This window comes from Ovis canadensis, chromosome 6, assembly GCF_042477335.2.
Source record: "Ovis canadensis isolate MfBH-ARS-UI-01 breed Bighorn chromosome 6, ARS-UI_OviCan_v2, whole genome shotgun sequence".
NCBI lineage: Eukaryota > Metazoa > Chordata > Mammalia > Artiodactyla > Bovidae > Ovis > Ovis canadensis.
Window position 1 is genome coordinate 87500165 of NC_091250.1, and position 19889 is coordinate 87520053.

Genomic DNA, 19889 nt, shown 5'->3' on the forward strand with positions numbered 1-19889 from the left:
ACATTTCTTAAGACTTTCTGTTGTAGGATTATTAACTTTGCCCTGATAAAGATGTAGCAGATCATAAAATTTAAGAAACACAACATGATCCTTTACAGGGGAGGGAAACTTTTCTTTTGTCAAATTATTTGATAAAATTTATTTTAAACAGTTTATAGAAATAATGGGCAACATTAATAAAAGTCCCTTCACCCAAGGTTGTTTTTCAGGTTCTTCCAATGCACATAGTGACTGTGATGTAGACTAGTGGTGAATAATAGCTTTGTATGTCCAAGAGACATTCTTGCTAATGTCTTTGCAAAAGGAGCTCGATTTCTTATCTCCTATCTCCTACATTTAGGAGGATGTGGCTGGAGACACAGTCGGTGAATTCTCTCAGTACAGGCCAGAGAAGGTTGACGTGTAGCCTGAAAGCAGCAGAGGTTTTTCTCAGAGATCCTTTAGAGATAAATCCCTTTTGAGAAAAGTTAAAAGAGAATTTTTTAAAAAGCAAAAGGTCAATAACTTTTTGCAGTTACATTGACACCTACAAGACTAGATTTTCACATGATAGGTGTTCCGAGGGGAAAGCCATCATAGAAAGGCAGCACCATTATTGCTAATTTGAAACATGATGTTAAAAAAAAAAAATTCCAGTCCGTGGAAGGCAGAATCATTCTTTGTTCCTTAAATTGCAATTACAATATTAATACATACTAATGAAAGATCTATTAGATTTTCTTGATGTGTTTATGAATCGCATCATGGCAAAGCTGGCAGCAAAACAAATACTTCCTGACATATGAAGCTGTATAAAAATGAAAACGCAAATGACAGCCATAAAAATACAAGGATAGCTAAAGTAAAATTTATTATTTCTACACAATAAGTTGTACATTCATTTCATATCATAGACTGGCTTTTCAATCTATTTTAAAAGGAATCAAAATATTACATTTTTTAAAGACATCTATATTTATGAAAAATACAGAATTTCTCTACATAGATAAGTTAATTTTTTACCGTATTTCATCAAAGGTAATTGAAAAAATAAAGAAAAATTGATATTATTCGATCTTCAAAAAAATGCTAAAATAAAATAATCAAAAGAGACCTGGAATGAGTTTCTGAATATAAAAACAGGTGGTATTTCAGTTAGTATCATAAAAGGAGTAGTCACTACTCATTTTATCTCTAGTGTCTCAAATAATTTTAGCTCTGATTTTTTAAGTGGACCACAGAGATATGAAATTCTCAAAGTTGTGTATGGATGTATGTCATGTTGCTCTAAATTAAATACTAGATGATATTATTTTGAGAAATTTAAGATATTTCTGAGAAGAATAAAATGAGTCACTTTTGAGTAGTTTATTCTCCTTGTTCATCTGTGAGGTAATCAAATACCCTTTTCCTCAAAAATATATCACAGGTCTTTTTTTCTATATTTTCACTCATTAAATATGTAAGCTACTTTCAATCTTGAATTTCAGCCCAAATTTGAGCTTCTAAACAGCTTAAAAGGAAAACGCAGAAGTAGACAAGTTTAGAGAAAACTGAAAATTAGGCCAAACAAAATTAGGACAATCATTGCCTTAACTTGGTGTGTTCCCAAGCAAATCAACCCTGATATTCTCATCATGACATCTATATGTTTAATGGTTTAACTACCAACACTTGATGTGGTATAAACGGTGATATCCCTTATAACAATATCAGAGTGAGAAAGCAATCTTTCTCTGCATAAGGCATTGCTTAGACCCTTCCTGGGTTGTATTTCCTATTCTGTCCTAGTTAGTGTGGGAGACTCAAGAATCTGGAATTTATAAAGAAAAGAGTCAATAAATATATGGTAGAAAATAAAAATAAATATAGAAATGCTGTTGAAAACTGGTATTATCTAATGAGGAGAGCAAGAGTTCTTAGGGGGAGTAGGACCTCATGATTGAGAACTTGAGCAGTGGAGCTGGACAGTCTGGCTCTGAGTCAGGGAGTACCACTTACTAGCTGAAAGATAGGGTAATTATCAACCTTTGGAAGATTCAGTTTTGATTATTTGTAAAATGTGAGGTAAAAGTCACTCAGTTGTGTCTGACTCTTTGCAACCCCATAGGCTATACAGTCCATGGAATTCTCCAGGCCAGAATACTGGAGTGGGTAGCCTTTCCCTTCTCCAGAGGATCTTCCCAACCCAGGGATCGAACCCAGGTCTCCCACATTGCAGGCGGATTCTTAACAGCTGAGCCACAAGGGAAGCCTATTTGTAAAATAGGAGTGTATAATTTTTTTTTCTGCATAATGTCCCTTCCTTTGGAAAACCGCTCCTTTTGCTGTAAGAATCTCACATGATTCAAGGATTTATCTCTGCCTTTGCCTCAGAGCTACAGCAAAAGCTCTATCTTTCTCTGTGAGTCTGACATATGAGGATCATGTGGGTTACCACACGCAGAGAAGCTATTCAGTTTTCATTCCAAGCCCAAAGAAGGACAATGCCAAAGAATGTTCAAACTACCCCAGAACTGTGCTCATTTCACATGCTAGCAAGGTAATGCTCAAAATCCTTCAAGTTAGACTTCAGCAGTACATGAACTGAGAACTTCCAGATGTACAAGTTGGATTTAGAAAAGGCAGAGGAACCAGAGATCAAATTGAGAAATTCTGCTGTCTCATAGAGAAAGGAAGGAAATTCTAGGAAAACATCTACTCTTGCTTCATTGACTATGCTAGAGCCTTTGACTAGATCACAACAAACTGGAAAATTCTTCAAGAGATGGGAACACCAGACCATCTTACCTGCCTCCTGAGAAACCTGTATGCAGATCAAGAAGCAACAGTTAGAACCAGACATGAAACAATGGCCTGGTTCCAAATTGGGAAAGAAGTGAGTCGAGGCTATTTATTGTCACCTTGCCTATTTAACTTATGAGTACATCATGAGAAATGTTGGGCTGGATGAAGCACAAGTTGGAATCAAGATTGCCGGGAGAAATATGAATAACCTCAGATATGCAGATGATACCACACTAATGGCAGAAAGCCTAGAGGAACTAAAGAGCCTCTAGATGAAGATGAAAGAGGAGAGTGCTTAAAACTCAAGATTCAGAAAACTAAGATCATGGCATCCGGTCCCATCACTTCATGGCAAATAGATGGGGAAACAATGGAAACAGTGAAACAGACTTCATTTTCTTGGGCTCCAAAATCACTGCAGATGGTGACTGCAGCCATGAAATTTAAAGATGCTTGCTCCTTGGAAGAAAAGCGATGACAAACCTAGACAGCATATTAAAAAACAGAGATATCACTTTGCCAACTAAAGTCTGTCTAGTCAAGGCTATGGTTTTTCCAGTAGTCATGCATGGATGTGAGAATTGGGCCATAAAGAAGGCGGAGCACCAAAGAATTGATGCTTTCTAATTGTGGTGTTGGAGAAGACTCTTGAGAGTCCCTTGGACTGCAAGGAGATCCAACCAGTCAATCCTAAAGGAAATCAACCCTGAATATTCACTGAAAGGACTGATGCTGAAGCTGTAGCTCCAATACTTTGGCAACCTGATGAAAAGAGTTGATTGACTGGAAACAACTCTGATGCTGGGAAAGATTGAGGGCAACAGGAGGAGAAGGGGATGACAGAGGATGGCATCACCAACTCAATGGACATGAGTTTGAGCAAACTCCAGGAGATAGTAAAGGACAGGGAAGCCTGGCATGCTTCAGGCTACAGGATCTCAAAGAGTCAGACATGACTGAGAGACTGACAACAAAAGCGAAGAGAAGTGGAGAGCCAGGAGAGAGAGAGATGAAAATTGTTATACATATTGACATTTGGCTAGGCCTGAAGCCAGGTCCAGCCTTTGATGGAGTTAAGTAACTGAAAAATTTCCATTTTTCTTTTAAGTTGGGATTCTTACATTTGCAACAGGAGAGGCACAAAATAAGTGCACAAGAAGTTTTACTATGTTGGCAATGATTAACAAGTGGAGGTGAAACAAAATCCGTTTAATAGAAGAGACAATTTTGAAAACTTTAAAGTTTTACTGCATTTTTGTGTATTCCATAATGAATAGTGGCAATGCCTAGAATAGGAAGAACAGACACAAGAAAGATGAGAACTAATTTACGCATGAAACTTCCAAGATCTAGACCCACCAATTTTTCAGGAAGGTGGAAGGAGGAGACAGGACAAATTATTATCATTACAATGTTTTTTGTTGTTGTTGTTGTTGTTGTTGTTGTTTTTTACCACTCAGACTTTTTATGTGGAATACAACTCAAGCTCTCATAAACTTTTTTATTTTGAAATAATTATAGATTCATAGAAATTGCCAATTTACAGAGAAGTGCTGTGTTCTTTGCTTATTTCTCCCAAAAGTAGTACCTTGTAGTAGGAGTGTATGTACATGTGTGTGTGTGTGCTCAGTTGTATCCAACTCTTTGTGACCCCATGGGCTACAGCCTGCCAGGCTCCTCTGTCCATGGAATTTTCCAGGCAAGAATACTGGAGTGAGCTGTCATTCCCTTCTCCAGGAGATCTTCCTGACCCAAGGACTGAACCCATGTCTCTTGCATCTCCTGCATTGGCGGGCAGATTCTTTACTGTTGAGCCACCTGGGAAGCCAATAGATCAATATCAAAATCAGGCAAGTGACATTGGTACGATCCATAGAGCTTATTCAGATTTCATGAGTTTTACATGCATTTGTGCGTGTGTGTGTGTGTGTGTAGTTCTATGCAATTTTATCAAATGCACAGATTCTTGTAACCACCACCACAGTCAAGACGCAGAACAGTTCCATCATCACAAAGCTCCCTGTTCTACCCTTTTTTATCCATATTCACCCCCTCATCTCTAACCCCAGCAGTCATCTGTTTTTCCTACTCTTTTGTTATTTTAGGAATGTTACATGAATGGAATCATATACTATGTTACCTTTTGAGAATGACTTTTTTTTCCCACTCAGCATAATTTCCTTGAGATCCACTCACATTGTTATATGCATCAGTAGGTTGTTCCCTTTCGTTATATTACATTCACCAGCAGAAGGGCATCCAAGTTTTGGCTATTGTGAAAAAAGCTCTTATGACTATTTGTGTACAGTTTTTGTGTTGACATAAGTTTTCACTTCTATGGGATGCATGCCTTGGAGTGCAATTGCTGAGTCATATGGTAAGTGTTTATTTAATTTTATAAGAGACTGACTATTTCCCAGCATGGTGGTACTATATTACTTTCCCTTTAGCAAATAGTGATCCAGTTTCTGTGTATTCTTCTCAGCATCTGATGTTATCATTACTTTTTTTATCTTAGCCCTTCTGATGGGTGTATGATGATAACTTGAGGGTTTAATTTGCACTCCCTTAGTAGCTATTAAAGTTGTGGATCTTTTCATTTGCTTATTTGCCATCTGTATGTTCTTGGCAATTAAATGTATGTTAATGTCTTATGCCCCCCTTTTTTTAGGGTTTTTAAAATATTTATTTATTTGGCTGTTTCGGGTCTTAGCTGGGGCACAGGAATCTTTGTTGCATCATGAGGGATCTTTTTCTTTTCCTCTCTCTCTCTCTTTTTACTATAACCATTTTCTAATTAGATTGAGTTTTAAGAGCTCTTTCTGTATTCTAGATACAAGGCCATACATTGAATACATAATTCAGAAATATTTTCTTTGTTTGGAGCTTGGCTTTTCATCCTTCTCATAAAGAGCAAATCAAAAAAATTTTTTTTTTGCCTGGAGAATCCCATGGACAGAGGAGCCTGGCAGGCTACAGTCCACGGGGTCTCACAGAGTCAGACATGACTGAGTGATTGAGCACGCATGCAGAATATGTTAATTTTTATTAAAAATTTTATTGACATATAGTTGATGGACAATATTATATAAGTTTCAGGTATATAACTTATTGGTTCACAATTTTCAAAGGTTATACTTCACTTAGAATTGCGATAAAATATTGGCTATCTACCCTGTGCTGTACCGTATATCTGTGTACTATGTACTTTATACATAGTAGTTTGTACCTCGTAATCCCCTACTCCACTTTGGCCCTCCCCTCTTCTCTTCACTCTGGTAACCACTAGTTAGTCCTCTCTGTGAGTCTAGTCTTGTTGTTGTTATTGCTATATTCACTAGTTTATTCTTTAGACACAAGGGATATTATATGGTGCAAAAATTTTAATTTTGATGAAATCCTACTTATCACAATTTCCCTTTTATGAATCATGCTTTTGGTGTCAGATCTGGAAGTTTTTCATCCAGTCCTGGGTTCTGAAGTTTTATTCTCAAATATAAAAGTTTGCATTTTTATATTTAACCAAGTCTGTGATTATTTTTAAGTTAATTTTTACATAAAGTATAAAGTGTAACTCAAGGTTCTTTGTTTTGATTTGTTTTTGTTGCCTATGAATGTCTGATGGCTCCAGCAGCAAGAATACTGTAGTGGGTTTTCATGCCCTCCTCCAGAGGATCTTCCTGATCAAGGGATCAAACCCAGGTCTCTTATGTCTCCTGCATTGGCAGGTGGTTCTTTACCACTCAGCACCTGGGAAGCCCCAACATTTTTTGAAAAGGCTCTCAAAAAATTTTAAGAGTAATAACGTCTTTGATTGTATTTTCATCCTATTGGCATTATTTTAAAAGCCAGTCAGAAAGTGGGATAACCACTTTTTATTTTTTTAAAAAAGTTACTTTAGGATAATCCTGTTTGCTTTGGCTTGATTTTACTGTACCTGCAGCCTCTGGAAGCCATTTTTGCTAATAGATCCATTGCATCTCATTACAACTCAGGAAAGGGAACAGTAACCCCCCCCCACCCCCCAAAAACAGAAATGCTGTGACCTTTTCCAGACTGGAGAAAAATGCTGCTTATAAAAATAATATCCAGGCCCCAACATTCCCGTCATTAAATATAGTTTCTTCTTCCTCAACAAAATTTGGCATTTACATGGGAATTAATGAGATTGCAAGAAAAATCAACACCTCAAGCATTACATAAAAACTGTTTTCAGAAAGCCCATGTAAGGATTGAAAAGTGAAAGTCCCTCAGTCGTGTTTGACTCTTTTCAACCCCACGGACTGTAGCCTGCCAGGCTCCTCTGTCCATGGACTTCCCCAGGCCAGAATACGGGAATGGGTAGCCTTTTCCTTCTTCGGGGTATCTTCCCAATCCAGGGATCAAACCCAGGTCTCCCACACTGCAGGCAGATTCTTTACCGTTTGAGCCACCAGGGAAGTAAGGAGTAAGTCAGTTTATGGTAAGTATAGATTCAAACATATGCCGGGACACGACTTCATTTTCAAGAAAATATACACAGTTTAGAACTTGAAAATGTCAAAGGAAAGTGCTGTGTAACCCTTCTGTCAACTGAAAACTATACTGGAAATTGAGTACGGGTCTGTGAATGGATGGAATAATACTGTCTTTTCCCCTGTATCCAACCCAAGAACATTTACAGTTCTCTGGAAAATTTGTGCAGGATTGTGCAGAATTCCCTAGGGGAAGAAACCACTCCATCAGAAGACAGGCAAATTACACACTACTGCTGAGGGTCGGACACGACTGAGCGACTTCCCTTTCACTTTTCACTTTCATGCATTAGAGAAGGAAATGGCAACCCACTCCAGTGTTCTTGCTTGGAGAATCCCAGGGACCAGGGAGCCTGGTGGGCTGCTGTCTATGGGGTCACACAGAGTCGAACACGACTGAAGGGACTTAGCAGCAGCAGCAGCAGCAGCTACACACACATATGTCCTTTACCTACCCAGGCTTAGATATGAACATGATAGAATAACATGCAATAGTATGCTTAGGGCTTCAAATTCAATATGATCAATTTACTAAAATTTACAGCTGCAAACTTGACCACTTCCTTAGCAATATTTAACTGTGAATAATAATAATAATGGCACTATACATGTATTATATTTAAATCAGGTTGTTACTACCACTATCTGAATTTTACTCACTTAAGTCTCATGATATCCTTTAGCATTTTTCCTCTGTATTTCTCTCCTGTTAAACAAGAGACTTGGTAAGATTCATATTTAATGATTTTAGTGAGACTATTTCTAATGTCTGTCTTCCTTTGTTTTTGTAATGTTAGTGCCCATAGATTATCAATGCTCAAATCCATGAATTATTCACAGGTTATAACCAGACATGGAACAAATGTCTGGTTCAAAATTGGGAAAGGAGTACATCAAGGCTGTATATTGTCACCCTGCTTATTTAACTTATATGCAGAGTACATCATGAGAAACACTGGGCTGAATGAAGCACAAGCCAGAATCAAGATTGCTGGGAGAAATATCAATAACCTTAGATATGCAGATGACACCACCCTTATGGCAGAAAAGTGAAGAGGAACTAAAGAACCTCTAGATGAAGGTGAAAGAAAAGAGTGAAGAAGCTGGCTTAAAACTCAACCTTCAAAAAAAGAAGACCATAGCTTCAAGTCCCATCACTTCATGGCAAATAGATGGGGAAATAGTGGAACCAGTGACAGACTTTATTTTCTTGGGCTCCAAAATCACTGCAGATAGTGACTGCAGCCATGAAATTTAAAGATGCTTGCTCCTTGGAAGAAAAGCTATGACAAACCTAGACAACATATTAAAAAACAGAGATATCACTTTGCCAACTAAAGTCTGTCTAGTCAAGGCTATGGTTTTTCCAGTAGTCATGTATGGATGTGAGAACTGGACCATAAAGAAGGCGTAGTGCCAAAGAATTGACGCTTTCTAATTGTGTTGGAGAAGACTCTTGAGAGTCCCTTGGACTGCAAGGAGATCCAACCAGTCAATCCTAAAGGAAATCAACCCTGAATAGTCATTGGAAGGACTGATGCTGAAGCTGAAGCTCCAATACTCTGGCCACCTGATGTGAAGAGCTGACTCATTAGAAAAGACCCTGATGCTGGGAAAGATTGAAGGCAGGAGGAGAAGGTGATGACAGAGGATGAGATCATTGGATGGCATCACTGACTCAACGGACATGAGTTTGAACAAGCTTTGGGAGATGGTGAAGGACGGGAAGCCTGGCCTTCTGCAGCCCATGGGGTCACGAAGAATTGGACATGACTGAGTGACTGAACAACAACAACAATATATAAATTCACAGGTATGTTTCACTGAGGCAGCTGCAAAGAGAGATAAAAAGAAATATACCAAAATTGTGATTGTGATTATTTTCATATTCTCTCATTTTCACATGTTTTACAATGTGGTTAAATTCCCTTTTAAATTAGAAATACATGTTCATATTCAAAAGGTCATCAAGCTATATACTGAACACTTTGCATTTTATTATATATATATTCTCAAAAAAGTACTGGAAAATGGTGTGAAGGAAATGTATATGCAAAACACACTATAAATTTTTTTTTTGAGGAGAAAAGAAAGAATTTAGAAATATACTAATTAAGGGCAATGTATGGAATTTGTTTAGATACTAATGCAAACAAATCAATTATACACAAATAAAAAGAGGATTCAGAACTGGATATTTTGTAGTATTAAGGGAATTATGTTATGATTCAAATGAATATATAATTTACATACAATAAAATGAATGCTATGGACTATAATTCTTAGCCTCATCTATGATTTTTTACTTTCTTGCAAGATTTTGTTGAACAAATCAGGTAGTTATTACCATTATCTGAATTTTACTCACTTAAGCCTCATGATACCTTTTAGCACTCCTCTTTTGTATTTCTGTCTTGTTAAACAAGAAACTTGGTAAGATCATTTTACTGAGACTATTTCTAATGTCTGTCTGCAGCTCTTTTTGTAATGTTAGTGCCCATAGATCATCAATGTTCAAATCCATAAATTTTTTTATACAGTCTTTTTTAACATTTTTTCCTTTATGATTTATTCCAGGTGATAGGATATAGTTCCCTGAAGAAAATTATCTTTGGATATAGATTTCTAATGTATTATTTTTGTTCTTATTTGTTAAAAGTTAGTTGTTATATTTATTGGTGATGTAAAAACCACCAAACATTAGCATTCTCATGTATAGAGGTTGCCATTTTTTTTAATGCAGTAAAGACATTCCAAAAAAACATGCCATCTAGATCTAGTCACACAAAATAACTGATCACTCTATGTCAAAGGACAGCTCAGAGAAAACAGCTCATTCTAAACATCATCCCTAAGCATTAATATTCTCTCAGGACAGAGCAAGAAGGCTCCCATTGCCTGTCAGTAGCTTTGACAGCCAGACTTTCATTTCCAAGCACACATAGCACTCATTTAGAACTTATAAAGAGATCAAGTGGATAACGTCTGCTTTCTTCTCTAAGTTTTGATTGATGATTTCATTCTGTGACTTTCTACTCTGTGAGGATATGATTTCATGAGAGTCCTTTAATTCCCCAAGATAGAACTGAAGTGTTATTTTTTTTGTTATTAATTGTGAAATCTTAAAATTCATTTGACTCACTTTTGAATCTTATATACCAAAAAGGGACACACTCCAGGCATCCTGAATTATTTAACTTTATCATGTACAAGTCTAGATTCATGAATCATACTTAAGCTCGACAGGATTGTAAGTGCTTATGGTAAATGTAAAATGGCTCTAAATCCCATGTCTCCTCAAGTGAAGGAATCTGTTTTTTAAATATTTTTTTTTCATGTGGACCATGTTTTTAAAGTCTCTATTGAATCTGTTACAATATTTCTTCTGCTTCTGTGTTTTGGTCCCTTGGCTGCAAGGCATGTGGGATCCTAGCTCTCTGACCAGGCTTCAAACCCACACTCTCTGAACTGGAAGGCAAAGTCTCAACCACTGGACCTCCACGGAAGTCCCAAGTGAAGGATTCTTAAACATCACAAAAGTACCTGAAAATTATATGCTTTTCATGCATTAAAAACAACATCAGCAAATGTCTGTTTCCAAAAGTCTTCTTTTGTATAGACATGCAAGTAACAGAAAAGTGAAAATTTGAAGTTCATAGAAGTTTGTTTTATGAACAAACTTTCTGCCAATTCAAGTATTTAAAGTGCCCTAGCTTTAGCACCCATTATCAAAAATACATTTACTATTTTTCCTCAATCTCTTGGAGAAGCTTCCAGTTCAAATTATTGAGTTATCCAATGTAAATGACTACTCTTTTCAACACTTTCCTTGCACATGTGTTTCAAGTAGAGATCTTGAAAGAGCATTTTCTTTCATGATTATAAAAGAAAGTCCAGGCTAAGCCTCCTATTTTCTTTTCATATTTGGATGTTTCTCATGGATGTGTCATGCCCAAGGCAAGATTTAGTGACACATAAAGAACAAAGTATGTATCCACATAAGCGACGAACAGATGTTGTATTTGAGGCAACCAAACAAACCAACAAGTCATTTTTGTTACAACTGCTATTTGAAAAATCATTTCTTATGAACTCCACCCTGGGCTTTCCCTATGGCTTAGTGGGTAAAGAATCTGCCTGCAATGTAGGAGACACAGGAGACATGGGTTCGATTCATGGGTCAGGAAGATCCCCTGGAGGAGGGCATAGAAACCCATTGTAGTATTCTTGCCTGAAAAATCCCATGGACAGTGGAATCTGGTGGGCTACAGTCCAGATGGTCACAAAGAGAGACACGACTGAGCAACACAGCATACATAGGAGCTCCACCATCCAGACCTTCTCACTACTGTGAGTTCGAACAGATTGACTAGAGGATAGGTAACTGGATTTAGTAAAAGTATACTAAACTTTGAGAGAAAATTTGTATTATCTAGAGATACTTAAGTTTGTAGCTTCATAAGCTCTCAAGATATATCCTGGGAGGAAGCCAAGAGTTCACAGTTATTGTACATATTTTATAGATGAGAAAAAGAAAGTTCAAGGACAGCAAGCAATTTTCTCAAGTTTTATTCAAACTCAGGTCTGTCTAACAAGAAAGCCTATTTCCTTCCACCATGAATAGCACCTTCTAAGCAGTGACACTGAGCAAACATTCTGGGTACAGATAATATTTGCCCTTTTTCATCCAACTTTGATTTTGTAATGATAATAATAATAGAGTCTACAAACACATAACTGCAATTTTAAATCACAAAAGCCAAAACTAGGTTTTATAACTCATTTGGCAGTGAAGTCTGACATGACCTTAACTAATCTGATGGCAAAACTTGGCCTAAAATGTAAAGACTTCTCATAGTCCTTATTTATACCATTTACTTTGAATATTCAACATTTTGAGGTATAAATATTTATCTGTTCACTACAGGGTTCTTCCTCAGGCAAAATGGAAGCTGTTTTGTAATACATAGTAAACATATGGTATTATTTTACAAAAACAAAAAAAATCCTGAATTCTGACACACAGCTCCAAGAGATTTAGGCAAGGAATAAGAAATCTGAATAACAGCAGCAACAATAACAATGATAGTAAAAGCTGAGTTTTATAGTTTTATCTCATGTTTAATTTTTTAAAATAATTTCATACATATTTATTGCATTTGTCATTATAATGTAAAAGTTTCCTAATTATTTTGAATAAATTTTGCCCTGATTATCTCTTTAGAGGGAAGAAAACAGAGGACTAAACTCTTGATGCCATGAAGTCTCTTGGTCAAATGGAGACCTGACATCAAACTGACTTTTGACTTCTTGAAACAGAAATTAATTTGAATCAGAAATAGAGAATGCTGCTATGTGTATGTTTCTTTTTTCTAAGCTTTTCTTAAATATAAGCCTCTCTGGTGACTTTACTTGAAGAGGAATGATACTACATTTTTATTTAATTGTCTGTTTTTTGACCACAGTAATAAATTAAGAGGTTTAGTGACCAGTGTTGTGAAATAGGATTTCAGCAGATGCTAAGGAAATGGCAAGATATAATTCTCATGTTAGTATAAAAAATGTTTCTTTGTCTCATAAATTGTGGATGATCATTGTACATATTCAATCAAGATACCTCTTCACTCTGTAGACAATTTTAAATTTAAATTGAGTTTTCAAATATTAGCTGTTTTCTAGATCACTAGTTTTCAATCTCCTTTTCTGCCTCAAAACACAGGAATACAGCATATTCCCTTCCACAACAGCAATCCACAAAGTATCAATTACACAGCCAGCAATAATTCCCATACCTGGAGTCCAGCAGACCCATACAGTGTATCAGTTTGAGTTTTATTAAACATTCAACACATTTCATATATTTTTATATGTTCTAGATGCTAATTTCTTACAAACTACATTTTGCTGGCCTAGGTAGCAGGTCTAGGGTGAGGGGAATCTGGAATGAATGACAAAGGAATTAGATAATAAATAATCAACTATAGCCTGAAGGAGGCTTCCCAGGTGGCTCAGTGGTAAAGAATCCACCTGCAATGAGGGAGATACAGGTTCGATCCATGCGTCGGGACGATCCCCTGGAGAAGGGATGGCTACCTTCTCCAGGATTCTTACCTGGGAATTCCCATGGACAAAGAAGCCTGGGGGGATACAGTCCATAGGGATCACAAAGTCTGACATGACTTAGTGACTAAGTAACTACAACATAACCTTGAGATCATTTGGAACAGTAGGGACTGTGGCTTGTTCCATTAACTGTTCTGATGAGTTTTTTGTAGAGATTGTGGCCAGCCACCATCTTGAGAGCTATGTTTGGACTCAGTGTAGGACTGGGGCTCAAGCATATAAATATACTCTTATCAAGCAGGGTATTCTAAGGGATCAGAGGTAACTCCTAGGAACTAGCCATGGACCAGTCCTATAGCGAAAGGCTTCTCTTTGGAATGTACAAGTTTTAGGAACCCCAGACCTGCTGAGTTAACCTTTTACCACACCCTTGTATTGGTCTTATCTTCCTAACTAGAATATAAGGTCCTCAAAGAAAAGGATCATATATTTATACAGTTTTACCTGAAGCCAATACCCACTTGACTATATCTTTGCCAGAGTCAGAGGAAATCAGCATTTCAAAATTCCTGAACTCAGCTTTCCCTTAAGAACATGTTTTAGCATTACATTCGAAAAATACTCTGGAATTGCTCTATAAAAATGCTTTGACACTCATGTTGATCACATGTGTGCATGCTCAGTTGCTTCAGTCGTGTCTGACTCTTTGTGACCCCATGGACTGTAGTACCCCAGGCTCCTCTATCCATGGGATTCTCCAGGCAAGAATACTGGAGTGGGTTGCCATTTCCCTCTCCAGGGGATCTTCCCGACCCAGGGATCGAATTCATGTCTCTTATGTCTCCTGCACAGGCAGGCAGGTTCTTTATCACTAGCGCCACCTGGGAAGCCCCCACGTTGATTATATGCAATTATAATTTACCACCATGGGTACTACCCTGGCAGTGCAGTGGTTAAGGATCCACCTGCCAATGCAAGGGGCACAGGTTCAATCCCTGGCCTGGGAGCTAGGATCCCACATGCCACAGGTCAACTAAGCCTGTGTGCCACAACTACTGAAGCCTGCACACCCATGTTCCACAACTAGAGAAGCTATTGTGATGAGAAGCCTGTGCATCACAACAAGAGAGTAGCTCCCACTCACCGAAACTAGAGAAAGCTTGCTCACAGCAACGAGGAGTCTGTGCACCATATCAAAGACCCAGTGCAGCCATAAATAAATAATTTTTTTTTAATTTGCCACCATGAAAAGCTCAAGGATCCCCATTCTTTTTGGCTTTCTATTCCAAATCTGGATCAGGATCAAGGGCAAGTTTATTTTGTTGAATCACAGTGCCAAGAAGGAATTTCATTGCTAATACAGAGGAGTGAAATGTCCCAGACTTCCCAGAATCATTTCTTTCTGATCCTTTCTTTTTGGCTCTCTTCCATAAACTCCAAACCAATTACATCAGAATATCTGGAGTTTGGGACCAGGAGCTCCAGGCAATTGTAACGTGAAGCTAGGGCCAAGAACCAGTTGCATAGAGTGCCAAGATCCAGGTGATGGCTCAGGCAGGCAGGTGCAGAAGAATCCTTTCTGACCTACTTAGGCTGGTTCCAGCCTGCTGCTGCTGCTGCTAAGTTGCTTCAGTCATGTCCGACTCTGTGCGACCCCATAGATGGAAGCCCACCAGGCTCCTCTGTCCCTGGGATTCTCCAGGCAACAACACTGGAGTGGGTTGCTATTTCCTGCTCCAATGCATGAAAGTGAAAAATGAATGTGTAGTTGCTCAGTCGTGTCCAACTCTTCGAGACCCCATGGACTGCAGCCTACCAGGCTCCTCCATCCATGGGATTTTCCAGGCAAGAGTACTGGAGTGGGGTGCCATTGCCTTCTAGGCCTTACTAAAATTGTAGTTCATGGATCAGCAACATTGATACTAGCTGCGAGCTTGTTAGAAATGCAGAATCTCAGGTCCTACTCAGCTTGATTAACTCAGAATCTGCATTTTAATAAAATAGGTAACACTAGTATATTTAGAATTTCAGAAGCACTGACCTAGGCAACAAGACTTCTTGTTCCCCAGGGCCCCACACTGGAACCAGAGATGAAACCTCTAGCTGGTAAGTATTCCTCTGTCTGGCACATTTCTTTCTGTGGTTGAAGAAGAATAGTTGGTGAAGGATGGAAACAGGTTCCTTCCATTTCAGTATCACTCAATCTATCATCTTAACTTTACTTACAGTTATCAGCAGGGGGTAAAGAGAAGAATGAGACGATGGCAGAATCTAGTCTGTCAATGATATCAGCTTATGTAAAAAGGAGATATATTAAGAGCAGGTTTCCACTATACTCAAGAGGCTTATTTCACAAAGTAAAGATAATAAGGTTCAGGAAATTGGCTAAAAATCTGTGACTTTTAATGAGTGGAATTTGGGGAAAGAGAAATCAGCGATTAAGATCCCATGGTCATTACACTTGGGCAATAAGCTACTACATGGCAGTCCTATGCCAGGCCTTGCTGTTGTTCAGTTGCCCAGTTATGTCCAACTCTTTGTGACCTCATGGACTGCAGCACGCCAGGCCTAGACCTGCCTTAAAGGAATTTTAGCCAAATCCATCCAGCCCAGGTGCTCTGAGTTGACCAGCCTTGTCTCTGGACCATTCTGCCAGCAGCAGCCTTAGAGGAAGATTTGAGGTTTTAAGATAATGGCTTATAAAACAGACCTTGATAATGATGGTAATGAATCATTTTTGAACACATGCTATGTGCTAAACACTAAGAGCCTGAAAAGTATTAATTTATTTAATCCTCACAACTATTTGATACACTATTATTTTTCCTTTTGTACAGGTGGGGAAACCAAGATAAAGAGAAGTTAGGCAAATGGTAAAGCAGGATTCAAACCAAAGCAGCCTCCAACACAAGGCAGTAGACCTCACTATATGGAGAATCAATACAGAATCAAAAAGGGAAAGAGACGCTTCGATTCTTTTGCTCATTTGGGGAGTATTTCTGAGTTCTACAAATGATTACATAGATGCAGACTTCAAAATCTTCCTTCAGCAATATTTTCTCTCTCCAATGCAACATGAGTCAAGGATATTTTTTTAAATGCAGATTCTGATTCTGAATATCTAGAGTAGGGCCCAAGATTTTGCGTTTCTAACAAGTTCCAAGATAATGTCAATGTTGCTAGTCCAGGGTCCACACTTTTAGTAACAACAACAACAAAAAAGTGCTGCTACGTCACTTCAGTTTTGTTCAACTCTGTGCTCTGTGCAACGCGATGGACTATGTAGCCCACCAGGCTCCTCTGTCCGTGGAATTCTCCAGGCAAGAATACTGGAGTGGATTGTGATGCCCTCCTCCAGGGAATCTTCCCAACCCAGGGATCAAACCCACTTCTCTTATGTCTCCTGGATTGGCAGGTGGATTCTTTACCACTAGTGCCACCTGGGAAGCCCATACATACATGTATTATATATGTAATTATATATATATATAATATTATATATATAAATGCATAAAATCACAGTCTCACCTCTTGCTAAATAGATTATGTAGCAAGCATTTCACTCTAAAAGTCTGTGAGGCTACTCTTATCTAATTCTTTGTAGGACTTAGACATGCTCCCAGAGGGGCAAAGAGAGAGTCAATGCTTTCCAATGCTCCCTGCTGAGAATCTGAAACTTTCTTTTACTCTTGCAACTTGGTATCACTGATAAGTTCAGCATGAAGGTATTCTAAAGTATGTTTTTTTACCTCACTGATAATAACAGTTACTAATGTTATTTCCTTGGTTGATACTTAACCTGCTTGATGTTCCAGATTTTACCTAAAATAATTAACACATTAACCAAATGGATAGTAAAAAATAGTAATTTAATTTCCAGACTGTAGACACAAGTGAATTCTCTTTCATTGCAGTCTGCCATAGTGAAACAACCAATAAAAAGGTTTTATATATATTATTTTGAAAAGATGCTGAACCTTGGGTTTGACAAGTTGGCTACAGAAGGTAAATCAAAAATATCATTTAGTGCCTACAATGCACAAGGGAGCACAAATTGAAAAATGGCATCTCCACCTATCTTTTTAAATTTTAAAGTGAGGTAAATGTCAAAGGCATTTTTATAAGATGATGTATCATTCAGAAAGGAAAGTAGTTTTCAGGCCAGCATATATAATTTGATGTCAACAGTACAGACAGACATATATACACACACTCACAAGAAGGAGACAAGAATGTGTCCTGAGATTATCAATAGTCATACATGGGCACAACAAATGGTAGGTAGTCTTCTCCCTATTACTGTTATAAAGTAACTGGAAAAGAGCCCAGCAGTTCCTTGTGAACATGAAGCTTCTTAAGACTCAAGTTCATCGTATTATATTGAGAAAGTTGAGTTCCACCTTTTCTGCTTGCCTCAGAGTAGAAGTCTCAGTGAAAAGGACAAAAATCTTGGAGGATACACAGAAGTAAACAGTACAGTCATGCAAAGCTTTCCTGAAAAAAGTTACAATTATTTTAATTTTTTAATGTAAAATTTAAATCACAATATCAGCGCACTGCTCTTTCCAGACTTCATTTGTTTCCAGAAACATGAAAGTTGAATTCTAATCCAAAATTGTCATGGATACCTATAGCCCACATTCCCAATTCTGAACCGGCAGTTTCATCATATACCTGGACAAGAAGCTTAGCAACTTTTTACTCCACAGTCCCCACTGTCCCTCAGGTTGTCATAGCTTCACTTGCGACATTCAGAACTAGAACTTGCAGCTTCAGGAGGAAGGGCTTTCCAGGAAGGAAACTCAGCCCTTTTCACAGGCAATCCAAAGCTGCGTGAACCTTCTCCTTGTGCTGCGCTCACTGGAGGCTCCGCAGACAGTCCCACAGGTAGGAGGGCGGAACTTCCTGGGAGCCAGGTACATCAGACAGGAGCCGCTCCAAACCCTGATCCTGAAACTCACTGCTGGCTTTGTGCTCTTTGTTTTGTTTTGTTCTCCTATATTCTAAGAACACTGCTCAGGTGCTTTGACAGCTGAACAACTTATCCTAACTCCTTCAGCACCTCCACCAAAGGACAGCTCTCTACAGGCTCTGGTCTCGGTTGAGCAGCTTTCTCGGTGGATGAAAATTCTTAAGGCTGTAAAAGGAAAGGAAGGTTATGGAGTATTGTACCATATCAGCTCCTATCTGTCCTTCAACAAGGGCAAGTGCCTTCCAGAGATGCTGTTCAGTAATGTCTGAACTCAGATGTACGGAAATTAGGCAAATCCGTAGATTCTACCTCATATGAGCTCTTCTGAAAGCAGAGGGACAGGATAATGATAACAATAGCATTTATCCAGCACCTGCCACCTCCTGTGTATAAGACACCATTACAAGAAGCTTATACAAACTATCCTTCAGGGCAGCTACATAAAATATTGTCACAAAGTACTATTTTCTGGATGTAAAATGACAGGGCAAGTGACTTAATAATTGAGAACATGTAAAAAGCACTTAAAACTATGCCAGTCACATAGTAGACAAAAAATCTTAGCTACTTTTCAATAAAGAAAGTCACCAAAGCACAAGAGAAGGGAGAAAGGAAGAAGGAAGAAAGAGAGAATTATAAAAACATTCAGAAAACAATTAATAAAATGGCAATAAGTTCTTACCTATCAATAATTACTTTACATGTAACTAGGTAAAATTCTCCAATAAAATTCACTGAGTGACTGAATGAATGAAAACAAACAAGCAAAACATCTATATGCTGCCTACAAGAAACTGACTTCAGAAGTGAAGACACACACAGACTGAAAGAGCCGGGCTGGAGAAAGATGTTCCATGCAAATAAACAGAGAGCTGGGGTAGGTATATTCATCTTGGACAAAATAGACTTTCAAACAAAGGCTGTAATAAAAGACAAAGGGCATTATATAATGACACAGGGATCAATGCAGCAAGAAGATATAATACTTATAAATGTACATGCACCCGAAATGAGAGCACCAAATATTATCAGATTTAAAGGAATAAATTGACAGGAATAATAGTAGGGAATTTAACACCTCACTTACATCAATGGATAGATCATCTAGACAGAAAATCAATAAGAAAACATTGGCCTTAAACAATAGTCCCTTGAACTGCAAGGAGATCCAACCAGTCCATTCTGAAGGAGATCAACCCTGGGATTTCTTTGGAAGGAATGATGCTAAAGCGGAAACTCCAGTACTTTGGCCACCTCATGTGAAGAGTTGACTCATTGGAAAAGACTTTGATGCTGGGAGGGATTGGGGGCAGGAGGAGAAGGGGACGACAGAGGATGAGATGGCTGGATGGCATCACTGACTCGATGGACGTGAGTCTGAGTGAACTCCGGGGGTTGGTGATGGGCAGGGAGGCCTGGCGTGCTGCAATTCATGGGGTCGCAAAGAGTCGGACACGACTGAGCAACTGAACTGAACTGAACTGAGGTCAAATGAACTTAATTGATATATGTAGAATATTCCATATAAAAGTAGCAGAATACACATTCTTCTCAAGTGCCCATGGAATGTTCTT

At 38.2% G+C, this 19889-nt stretch overlaps 1 long non-coding RNA gene across 1 annotated transcript in view; it reads right to left on the reverse strand.

Annotated features, from left to right (window-relative positions):
- Positions 1-4530: 4530 nt before the first annotated feature.
- The window catches only part of LOC138442558 (uncharacterized), a 135886-nt gene continuing 120527 nt past the window's right edge, over positions 4531-19889 (reverse strand). The window contains exon 4 of the long non-coding RNA XR_011257772.1: positions 4531-4584. This is a non-coding gene — a long non-coding RNA (uncharacterized lncRNA). The remainder of the gene's footprint in view (positions 4585-19889) is intronic.